We start from the raw sequence: 11,758 nt of genomic DNA, 5'->3' as shown, positions 1-11,758 counted from the left end.
ACAGAAATCAATCATTATAATACACCACATTAACAAAATGAAGGGGAAAAAAACGTGATCATCTCAACTGATGAAAGCATTTGACAAAATCCAACACTTTTTTGTGAAAAATACACTCGAGAAACTAGGACTAAAAGCAAACTACCTCGACATAATAAAAGCCATATAAAAAACCTATAGCAAACATCATACTCAATGGTGAAAGACTGAAAGCTTTTCCTCTAGGACCATGCACAAGACATGGATTCCTGCGTTTACCACTTCTATTTGGAAGTCCTAGCCAGAGCAGCTAGTCAAGAAAAAGAAATAAAAGGTATCCAAATTAAAAAGGAATAAGTAAAATACTCTGTTTGCAGATGATATAATCTGATATGTAGAAAACCCTGAAGATTCCACACACACACACACTGTTAGTTACTAAGTAACCAAACAGCATGGTACTGGCATAAAGCAGACATAAAGTAGATAAATGGATTAGAATAGAGAAACTCAAAATAAATCCTTGCACATGTGGTCAAATTATTTTTGAAAACGGTGCCAAGACATTCACTGGGGGGAAAAACAGTCTTTTCGACAAATGGTGCTGGGAAAACTAGATATCTATGTACAAAAGAATGAAGTTAGACCCTTCTCTGATATCATACAAGGTTAACTCAAAATGGATCCAATACCTACACGTAAGGCCCAAAAACAATAAAACTCTTGGAAGACAGATGACATAGGACAAGAGTTCATGATACTGGATTTGGTAGTGATTTTGTGGGTACACCAAAGGCACAGAAAACAAAAAGAAATAGACAAATGGACTTAATGAAAATCTTTAAAATTTGTGCATCCAAAGGCACCATCAACAGGATTTGTAGAGCAAACCTCAGTTAAAAAAAAAAAGAATGCGGGGCGCCTGGGTGGCTCAGTCGGTTAAGCGTCCAACTTCGGCTCAGGTCATGATCTCACGGTTTGTGAGTTCAAGCCCGGTGTCGGACTCTGTGCTGACCGCTCAGAGCCTGGAGCCTGTTTCGGATTCTGTGTCTCCTTCTCTCTCTCTGACCCTCCCCCGTTCATGCTCTGTCTCTGTCTCAAAAATAAATAAACGTTTAAAAAAATTTTTTTAAAAAAAGAATGCATACCTCAGAATGGGAGAAAATATTTGCAAATAATATATCTGATAATATTAAATATTTAATATTATTTTTAATATTAATAAAATATTGATTTTATTTAATATTCTGATTAAAATCCAGAATATAAAGTAGCAGACTCCTAAAACTCAACTAACGAAGGACAGCCCAATTTAAAAATGGAAAAGGACTTCAACATATATTTTTCCAAAGAAAATATACAAATGGACATTAAGAATAAAAAGATGATCATGGGGCGCCTGGGTGGCGCAGTCGGTTAAGCGTCCAACTTCAGCCAGGTCACGATCTCGCGGTCCGTGAGTTCGAGCCCCGCGTCGGGCTCTGGGCTGATGGCTCAGAGCCTGGAGCCTGTTTCCAATTCTGTGTCTTCCTCTCTCTCTGCCCCTCCCCTGTTCATGCTCTGTCTCTCTCTGTCCCAAAAATAAATAAACGTTGAAAAAAAAATTTTTTTTTAAAGAATAAAAAGATGATCAGAATCACTAATCGCTAGGGAAGTAGAAATCAAAACCCCGAGATGCCACTTTACAACCATCAGAATGGCTTTATCAAAAAACAAAAAGACAGGGGCGCCTGGGTGGCTCAGTCGGTTGAGCGTCCGACTTCGGCTCAGGTCACGATCTCGCGGTCCGTGAGTTCGAGCCCCGCGTCAGGCTCTGGGCTGATGGCTCAGAGCCTGGAGTCTGCTTCCATTCTGTGTCTCCCCCTCTCTCTGCCCCTCCCCCATTCATGCTCTGTCTCTGTCTCAAAAATAAATAAAACGTTAAAAAAAAATTTTTTTAACAAAAAGACAAACCAGATAATAAGTGTTGGCAAGGATGAGGAGAAATTGGAACCCTTGTGTGTTGCTGGTGGGAATGTAAAATGGTGCAACTTTTGTGAAAAACAATGTAGCACTTCCTGAAAAAAATTAAACGTAGACTTACCATATGGTCCAGCAATTTCACTTTGGGGTGTATACCCCAAAGAACTGAAAACAGAGTCTCAAAAAGAGTATTTGTACACCTATGTTGATACCAGCATTGTTCACAATCATCAAAACATGGAAGTAACCCAAGTGTCTGTTGCCAGATGAATGGATAAGCAAACTGAAATATACTTACATATGTGTTTGCTTTTCAATTTATTTCACCTATATATTGCACAGTTTGCTTAGCCACATATATGTTACTCAATGTTAAAAAGGAAGGAAATTCTGGGGTGCCTGGGTGGCTCAGTCAGTTGAGCGTCCGACTTCGGCTCAGGTCATGATCTCACAGTCTGTGAGTTCGAGCCCCGCATCGGGCTCTGTGCTGATGGCTCAGAGCCTGGAGCCTGCTTGGGATTCTGTGTCTCCCTCTCTCTCTGCCCCTTCCCTGCTCATGCTCTGTCTCTCTCTGTCTCAAAAATAAGTATAAAACATTAATAAAAAATTTTTTAAAAAAAGTAAGGAAATTCTGCAATATGATACAACATGGATAACCCTTGAGAACATTAAATGAAATCAGCCAGTCACAAGAAGATTCCACTTCTCTGAGATACTTAGCATAGTTCAAATCACAGAGACAGAAAGTAGAGTGGTGGGTACCGGCTGTAGACTTTCAGTTTTACAGATGAAATCAGTTATGGTGATGGATGACAGGGATGGTTGTACATTATGAATATTTCATACCACTGAACTGTACACTTAAAAATGATTAAGATAATAAATTGTATGTTATATGTATTTTACCACAATAAAAAATGGGAAAAAATGGAAAAGTGTACTTAAAGGAAATGTATAGCCTTAAATTTATATTGGGAAAAATGAAAGGCTGAGATTTAATAAGTTATGGAATATCATTGTAAAAAAATCAGGAAGCAGGGTTGGGGGGTGGAAACGGAGTACCAATTCAAAGAAAATAATATTTAAGTGATGAAATTGAAAGCACAAACTCGGGGCGCCTGGGTGGCTCAGTCGGTTAAGCGTCTGACTTCGGCTCAGGTCATGATCTCACGGTCCGTTGGTTCGAGCCCCGTGTCGGGCTCTGTGCTGACAGCTCAGAGCCTGGAGCCCGTTTCAGATTCTGTGTCTCTACTCTCTCTCTGCCCCTCCCCTGTTCATGCTCTGTCTCTGTCTCAAAAATAAAAAAATAAACAGTAAAAAAATAAAAATAAAAAATAAAAAAATAAAAGCAGAAACTCAAGAAGCAGAATACAATAATGATCAATAGGGCCAATAGTTTATTCTTTGAAATACTAACAATAAACAGAAAAAAGAAAAGAAAAGGCACAAATAAACAATCTTAGGAATGAAAACACACTACACAGCAAGATTAAAAAGAGAATAAGGGTGCCTGGGTGGCTCGGTCATTAAGTGTACGACTCTTGATTTCAGCTCCAGTCATGATCTCAGGGTTTGTGAGATCGAGCCCCAAGTTGGGCTCTGTGCTGACAGCATGGAGCCTGCTTGGGATTCCGTCTATCCTCTCTCTCTCTCTCTGCCCCTCCCCTTGCTCTCTTTCTCTTAAAAATAAAAAAAAAAAATTAATTGTAACGTTTATTTATTTTTGAGACAGAGAGACAGAGCATGAACAGGGGAGGGTCAGAGAGGAAGACACAGAATCTGAAACAGGCTCCAGGCTCTGAGCTGTCAGCACAGAGCCAGACGCGGGGCTTGAACTCACAAACCGTGAGATCATGACCTGAGCCGAAGTCAGACATTTAACTGACTAAGCCACCCAGGTGCCCCCCAAAACTTAAATTTTTTAAAGAGAATAAGATGGATGATTTTGTACCAATAAAATTTGAAACAAATAAAATGAAAACATTCCTTGAAAAAAGCACTAAGCCAAATGACTTAAGGAGAAATAGAAACCTTGAAAGTCTTCTAACATTTAAAGAAACCGAATCAGTACTGCACGATCCTCCCGTAAAGAAAACACCAGACCCAGGTGGTTTTACAGTTGAGTCACGCAAAACTTCCAAAGAGGTTGGAAGTCTTAATGTTTTTCAGATAATGGAAAAAGGGAACACACCTCGTGTCGTTCATAACACTACCATAATTTTGACACCATAATTAGAGGAAAATAGTAAAATAATAGGATAGCTCTATCCACTCATAAATAAAGATCCAAAAAATTCTTTTTTTTTTAATTTTTTTATGCTTTTATTTTTGAGACAGAAAGCATGAGCTGGGGAGAGGCAGAGAGAGAGGGAGACAGGAACCGAGCAGGCTCTGCACTGACCGAGCTGTGAGATCATGACCTGAGCAGAAATCAGACTCTTAACCAGCTGAACCACCCAGACACCCCCCAAAAATTCTTTAAAAAAATTTTTTTTATTTATTTTGAGAGAGAGAGAGAGAGAGAGAGAGAGCATGCGGGGGCAGGGAGAGGCAGAGAGAGAGGGAGAGAGAGAATCCCAATCAGGCTCTGCCCTGCCATTGCAGAGCCTGACTTGGGGCTCATTCACATCAACCATGAGATCATGACCTGAGCCAAAATCGAGAGTCAGACACTCAACCGACTGAGCCACCCATTCACCCCCAAAGATGCAAAAAAATCCTAAGCAAAATATCACAAACTGAATCCAGGTAACAGTCATAAAAGTATAACAACACTTGTTGAAATTGGTTAAATAGCAGGAATTTAAGGTTGCCTTTAATATCAGAAAAAAATGCCAGTGAATTCAACACATTAACAGAGTAAAGCTAGATGATCTCAACAGTTTCAGAAATATTTTTTGATAAGTCACATTTGTTTTTTGTGGGGTTTTTTTTTTTTGTAGTTTTTTTTAAGTAGGCTCCACACCCAACATTGAGCTTGAACTCATGACCCTGGGATCAAGAGTTGCATGCTCTACCAACTGAGCCAGCCGGGTGCCACCCCTGATACATCACATTTGTAATTCAGAATAACAACAACAACAAACCTATGTGAAAAGCAGGATCAGAAGTGGGCATACGCTAACAGTTTACAGCAAACATTATACCCAAAAGGGGGTGTTGAGAAGCAAGCCTTTTAAAGCAGGAGTGAGCTGGGGTGCCCAGTATCACTGTGCTAAGTGCTATTTGGGAGGTCCTAACCCATGCAGTAAAACAGGTAAAAGAAATAAGGGACATCAGAATTCGCAAGGAAGAAACCAAGCTGTCGCTGTTCTCAGATTGTGTGATTGTCCACATACAAAACCTCAAAGAATATACAAATGAATTCTTAGAAGTAACCTGATATGTTAGCAGGTTGTTGGATCCGTAGATAAAAATCAGTTGCATTTCTACAGTCCAGAAACTAGAAAACAATGAAAAACTTCCTTCTTCTGTAACAATGAAAGATACAAGATACCTAAAACAAAATGAGAAATAGTTGTGCCAGAGACTCAACAGTTGCCACTCCCACGGCCCTAACCCCTCATCCCACTGGAAGGAGATGTGGCAGACAATGTGGCCTGCATCTGAAGGCCTCCCGGACGGTATGAAAGGTCCCCGGTAAATTCTGCTGGCTGAGTTCACTTACAGACCCAGCTCCTGGCCAAATCTTACACACCCCAGGTGTGTCCTCAGCTCTTCAGTCTTTCAGAAGATGCCAAACTGGAGTGCTTCCAGGATGGTTCTCAAGAAGAAGAGTAGATTCAGCTCCTTAAAAATGTAATCCCGGGGCGCCTGGGTGGCGCAGTCGGTTAAGCGTCCGACTTCGGCCAGGTCACGATCTCGCGGTCTGTGAGTTCGAGCCCCGCGTCGGGCTCTGGGCTGATGGCTCGGAGCCTGGAGCCTGTTTCCGATTCTGTGTCTCCCTCTCTCTCTGACCCTCCCCCCTCTCAAAAATTAATAAATGTTTAAAAATTTTTCAAATGTCTGGAGTAAATCCATGCTGTTTTGGATTTGATTCCAGATGACGGTTATGATGGAAATAAGTAGATCCAACTTCTTACGAAACGGAGGTCAGAGGTCTGTCATATCCTTTCAGCCTCCCTGCTCATGTGGAGGGTCACAGGTCCAGGATGGTTTGCTGCTGGGACAAAGATGGAACCCCTTACAAAATGTTGGCTCAAGGTGTGTCCCAGGATCTTTCTCAACGGAGACAAGCAAATCAAACACCTTGCATCAACTCAAATGTCTCAAGTAATTGCATGTTGGAATTACCAGCCCAGGGCAGGATAGTTTGTAGGGAAGACTTGATTGGATCTCTTACAAAATTGAAGCCTAAGTTTCTGGACTCTTCAGCTGAGGACCTTGGCAGGCCACGTCCTCTCATCTGCCAGCAAATCCTAAGCTGACAAATTATATTTTCACTGTAGTTACCTTAGGAAACTGACAAAAGTGACTCTCATAGTCTGTTAATGGGCTGAGAATTTTCCAAAGGTAGACAACCCCGCCACAGTGGCCCCTCCGGGGACATGGGTTGCAGATGAGAAGACCTTGACCAGGCCCAAGATACTATACTTGTGGGGGCTACCTAGGGCCATAGACCTAGATGGCCAACCTTGAGCAGGTGGAAAGATGGGAGTGGGCGCAAAGACCGATGGCAGTCGGTCATCTCAGGGAATTTCCCTCCCTTTATTATGTTTTTGATGTTTAAAAAACTGCTTGATGGAGCTATAATTCACATTCTACAGCTCACCCATTTAAAATGGACAACTCAGGGGCGCCTGGGTGGCTCAGTCGGTTAAGCGTCCAACTTCGGCTCAGGTCATGATCTCACAGTCCATGAATTCGAGCCCCGCGTCGGGCTCTGTGCTGATAGCTCAGAGCCTGGAGCCTGCTTCGGATTCTGTGTCTCCCTCTCTCTCTGACCCTCCCCCGTTCATGCTCTGTCTCTCTCTGTCTCACAAATAAACATTAAAAAAAATTTTTTTTAAATGGACAACTCAGTGGTCTTTAGTATATTTACAGAGTTGTCCAAACATCACTACAATCCATTTTAGAACATTTTTATCACCCCCAAAAGAAACTCCACACCTTTAAAAAAATTTTTTTTTTACATTTATGTATTGTTGATAGAGAGAGACAGAGCACAAGTGGGGGAGGGGCAGAGAGAGGAGACACAGAATCCAAAGCAGGCTCCAGGCTCTGAGCTGTCAGCACAGAGCCCCAAGCAGGGCTCAAACTCACAAACTGTGAGATCATGACCTAACACTCAGGCACTCCTCCATACTTTTTTTTTTTTTATAATGTTTATTTATTTTTGAGAGAGAGAGAGACAGAGTGTGAGCAGGGGAGGTGCAGAGAGACAAGGAGACACAGAATCTGAAGCAGGCTCCAGGCTCTGAGCTGTCGGCACAGAGCCCGATGCAGGGCTGGAACTCATGGACAGTGAGATCATGACCTGAGCCGAAGTCGGACGCTCAACCGACTGAGCCACCCAGGCACCCCACCTCTCCATACCTTTTAAAAATTGGTACTCCCATATCCCTTCAGTACTCTCCCAGCCCTAGGTAACCACTAATCTACTTTCTTTCTATGAATTGATGTGTTCTAGGTACCTCATATAAATGAAACCATACAATATGTGGTCTTTTGGGTCCGGCTTCTTTCACTTAGCCTAGTTTTTTCAGGGTTGATCCATGTTATAACACATATCAGAACTTTCTTTTTATGGCTGAATAATACTCTGTTGTCTTCATGCCCCTCCCCCACATTTGTTTGTCTATTTATCACTTAATGGGCATTTGGGTTACTTTCACTTTTTTGGCTAATTATGAATAGGCTGCTTCGTACAGTTATGCACAACTTTTTTTAATGGACATATGGTTTTTAAAGAAAAATTTTTTAATGTTTATTTTTGAGAGAGAGAGAGAGACAGAATGTGAGGAGGAGAGGGGTGGAGAGAGAGGGAGACACAGAATCCGAAGCAGGCTCCAGGCTCTGAGCTGTCAGCACAGAGCCCGACGCAGGGCTCGAACTCACAAGCTGTGAGATCATGACCTGAGCCGAAGTTGGACGCTTAACCGACTGAGCCACCCAGGCGCCCTGGACATATGTTTTTATTTCTCTTACATATATACCTAGAGTGGAATTGTTGGTTCATATGGTAACTCTTTTTCTAACTTTTTTTATTATGAATATATATATATATAACATAAAATTCATCATTTCAACCATTTTTTTAATATGAAATTTATTGTCAAATTGGTTTCCATACAACACCCAGTGCTCATCCCAACAGGTGCCCTCCTCAATACCCATCATCCACCCTCCCCTCCCTCCCACCCTCCATCAACCCTCAGTTTGTTGTCAGTTTTTAAGGGTCTCCAATGTTTTGGCTCCCTCCTTCTCTAACCTTTTTTTGTTTTCCCCTCCCCCACGGTCTTCTGTTAAGTTTCTCAGGATCCACATAAGAGTGAAAACATATCTGTCTTTCTCTGTATGACTTATTTCAGTGACCATAACACTCTCCACTTCCATCCACGTTGCTACAAAAGGCCATATTTCATTCTTTCTCATTGCCACGTAGTATTCCGTCAACCATTTTTAAGTGTATAATTCTCAGTGACTTTTAGTACTTCCTCAGTGTTGTGCAACTACTATTTCAAAGATTTTTATTATTCCAAACAGAAACTCTGAAACCTTGAAGCAATAAGTCCCCATCCCTCTCATCCCCACTCCTCCAGCCCATTTTTTTTTTAATGTTTACTTATTTGAGAGAGGGGGAGGGGCATAAATAGGGGAGGGGCAGAGAGAGAGGAAGAGAGAGAGAGAATTCCAAGCAGGCTTCTCGCTGTCAGCGCAGAGCCCAAGGTGGGGCCTGATGCTACAAACTGTGAGATCATGACCTGAGCCAAAATAGAGTCTGAAAGTCAACTGACTGAGCCACTCAGGTGCCCCCGGTCCCTGGTTATCTCTTCTACTTTCAGTCTCTGTGAATTTCCTAGATACTTCATGTAAGTAGAATCATATTTGTCTTCGGTTACTGGCTTATTTCACTTGGCTAGTATTTCAAGGTTTATTCATAGTACAGCCTGTATCAAAACTTCATTCCTTTTTAAGGTTGGAAAATGTTCCACTGTATGTGTATACCACATTCTTTTTATCCATTCACAATTGATGGACATTTGGATTGCTTAGACCTTTTGACTACAGTGAATATGCTGCTACAAACATTGACATGCAAGTTATCTCTTTGACTTCCTGTGTTTCATTCATTTTGGATGCGTAACTAGGAGTGGAATTGATGGATCATATAGGAATCCTGTGTTTAGCTTTTAGAGGAACAGACAAACTTTTCCAGGGTGCTTTGTACCATTCTGCATTCCCACGGGCCATCTACGAAAGTTCCAGTTTCTTCCTGTCCTCATCAACACTTGCTATTATCTGTCTTTTTTTTTCTGTATTTTTGATTATAGCCATTCTATTTTATTTGAAAAAAAAATTTTTTTTTACATTTCTTTATTTTTGAGAAACAGAGTGAGACAAAGCGTGAGCGGGGGAGGGGCAGAGAGAGAAGGAGACACAGAATCTGAAGCAGGCTCCAGGCTCTGAGCAAGAGGTCAGCACAGAGCCTGAGGTGGGGCTCGAACCCACGAACTGTGAGATCATGACCTGAGCCGAAGTCAGACGCTCAACTGACTGAGCCACCCAGGGGTCCCGATTATAGCCATTCTATGGATGTGAAGATGATTTTATTTTTGAGCCACTTTTGAAAGTTATAATTTTCTAGGAAATCCATTTCAACCAAGTCTTCAGATTTATTGTCCATAAATTTGGAAACTCAACAGTGCAGTGTCTTTAATTCTGTCCTCTTGTTTTATTCGTGTTTCTTTTTTTTTTTTAATCAGTGTGGTCATAAGGCGTTGGCACTGTTTTTAGTCTCAAAGAGCCAGTTTCCTTTTTTTTTTTTTTTTTCTGATTGGATGATCCTCTCTCAGTTGTAACTTCTTCCCTCTTTCATTCAAATTTGTACCTTTTATTTTATTCTTCACTCTACTTACTTGGTGTTTTTTTCTGGTTTTTTTTTCCTCTCTCATATTTGAGTTAAAATACGATTCCAACTGAGAGTGGCCCTGAGCAGACTCAAGTACATTTGCTAGTATTACTCATTCAGTAAGTATTTAGTGCCAGCCATGTACCTAGTATTGTGGACACCACAGTGAGCAATCAATTAAAGTCTCTGCCCTTTAGGCATTCACCTAAGAGCTGGGCTTGTAAGTAATTTACATTTGCAGAATTTACTAACAAGTGCTTTCAGGAAACAGACAGGGAATGAGTGAATCAGACCATCTGTGATAATAATTAGGAGGGGTGGGGACAGGAACTGGCAATGGCATGCTTTGCCTAAGAACAGTCATCGTATGGTGAGCGTGTGTGCACTTTTTTATTAAGGTAAAACGTACACAGCATAAAATTTACTATTTTAACCCTTTTGAGTATACAGTTCAGAGGCATTAAGGCACATTGTTGTGCAATCATCTCCACTATTCATCTTCAGAATGTTTTCATCTTCTCAAACTGGGACTCTGTACCCATTAAACAATAATGCCTCATATCCTTCTCCCCTCAGCTTCTGGTAACCACTCTACTTTGGCAAACACCATCTTCCTAGGAGGAATGTCTATTCACATTCTTGCCATTTTTTTTTTCAATGTTTATTTATTTTTGGGACAGAGAGAGACAGAGCATGAACGGGGGGAGGGGCAGAGAGAGAGGGAGACACAGAATCGGAAACAGGCTCCAGGCTCCGAGCCATCAGCCCAGAGCCTGACGCGGGGCTGGAACTCACGGACCGTGAGATCGTGACCTGGCTGAAGTCGGATGCTTAACCGACTGTGCCACCCAGGCGCCCCACATTCTTGCCATTTTTGAGATGTTTATTTGTTCTTGAATTTTAGGAGTTCTTTGAATATTCTGGATATTAAGCACTTATCAGATATATGATTTTCAAATATTTTGTCCCATTTTGTGGGTTATTATTTCATTCTTGATGGTATTCTTTGATGCACAAAAGTGATGAAGTCCAATTTCTCTGTTTTTCCTTTTGCTGCCTATGATTTTGGTGCCATACTCAAGAAATCATTGCCAACTCAAATGTCATGAAGCTTTTCCTCTATGTTTTCTTCAAAGAGTTTTGTAGTTTTAGCTCTTACGTGTAGATTTTTGATCCATTTTGAGTTACTTTTGTATATGGTGTGAAGTAAGGGTCCAATTTCGTTCTTTCCGATGTGGATATCCAATTTTCCCAGCATCATTTATTGAAAAGACTGTCCTTTTCCCCACTGAATGATCTTGGCATCCTTGTTGAAAATTATATGACCATATATACAAGGGTTTCTTTCTTGGTTCTCTATTCTATTCTACTGATCTCTATGTCTTCCTTTATGCCAGTACCACACTGTTTTTATTAATATAGTAAGTTTTGAAATCAGAAAGTGTCAGTCTTCCAACTTTGTGCTTTTTTTTTTCCCAAGATTGTTTTGGCTATTCGGGGCCCCTGGAGGTTCCACGTGCATTTTAGGATGAATGTTTCTATTTCTTCAAAAAACATCATTGAGATTTTAATAGGGATTGCACGGAATCTGCAGATCACTTTGGATAATACTGACATCTTAACAATATTGTCTTCCAATTCATGTACATGAGATACCTTTCCATCTATTTCTGTCTTCTTTAATTTCAGGAATTGTTTACAGTTTGTTCATAGTTTTCAGTGCACAATTCCTGAAAGTCAAAAATA

Source organism: Acinonyx jubatus, chromosome C1 (genome assembly GCF_027475565.1).
Source record: "Acinonyx jubatus isolate Ajub_Pintada_27869175 chromosome C1, VMU_Ajub_asm_v1.0, whole genome shotgun sequence".
NCBI lineage: Eukaryota > Metazoa > Chordata > Mammalia > Carnivora > Felidae > Acinonyx > Acinonyx jubatus.
This window is presented reverse-complemented; position numbering follows the sequence as displayed.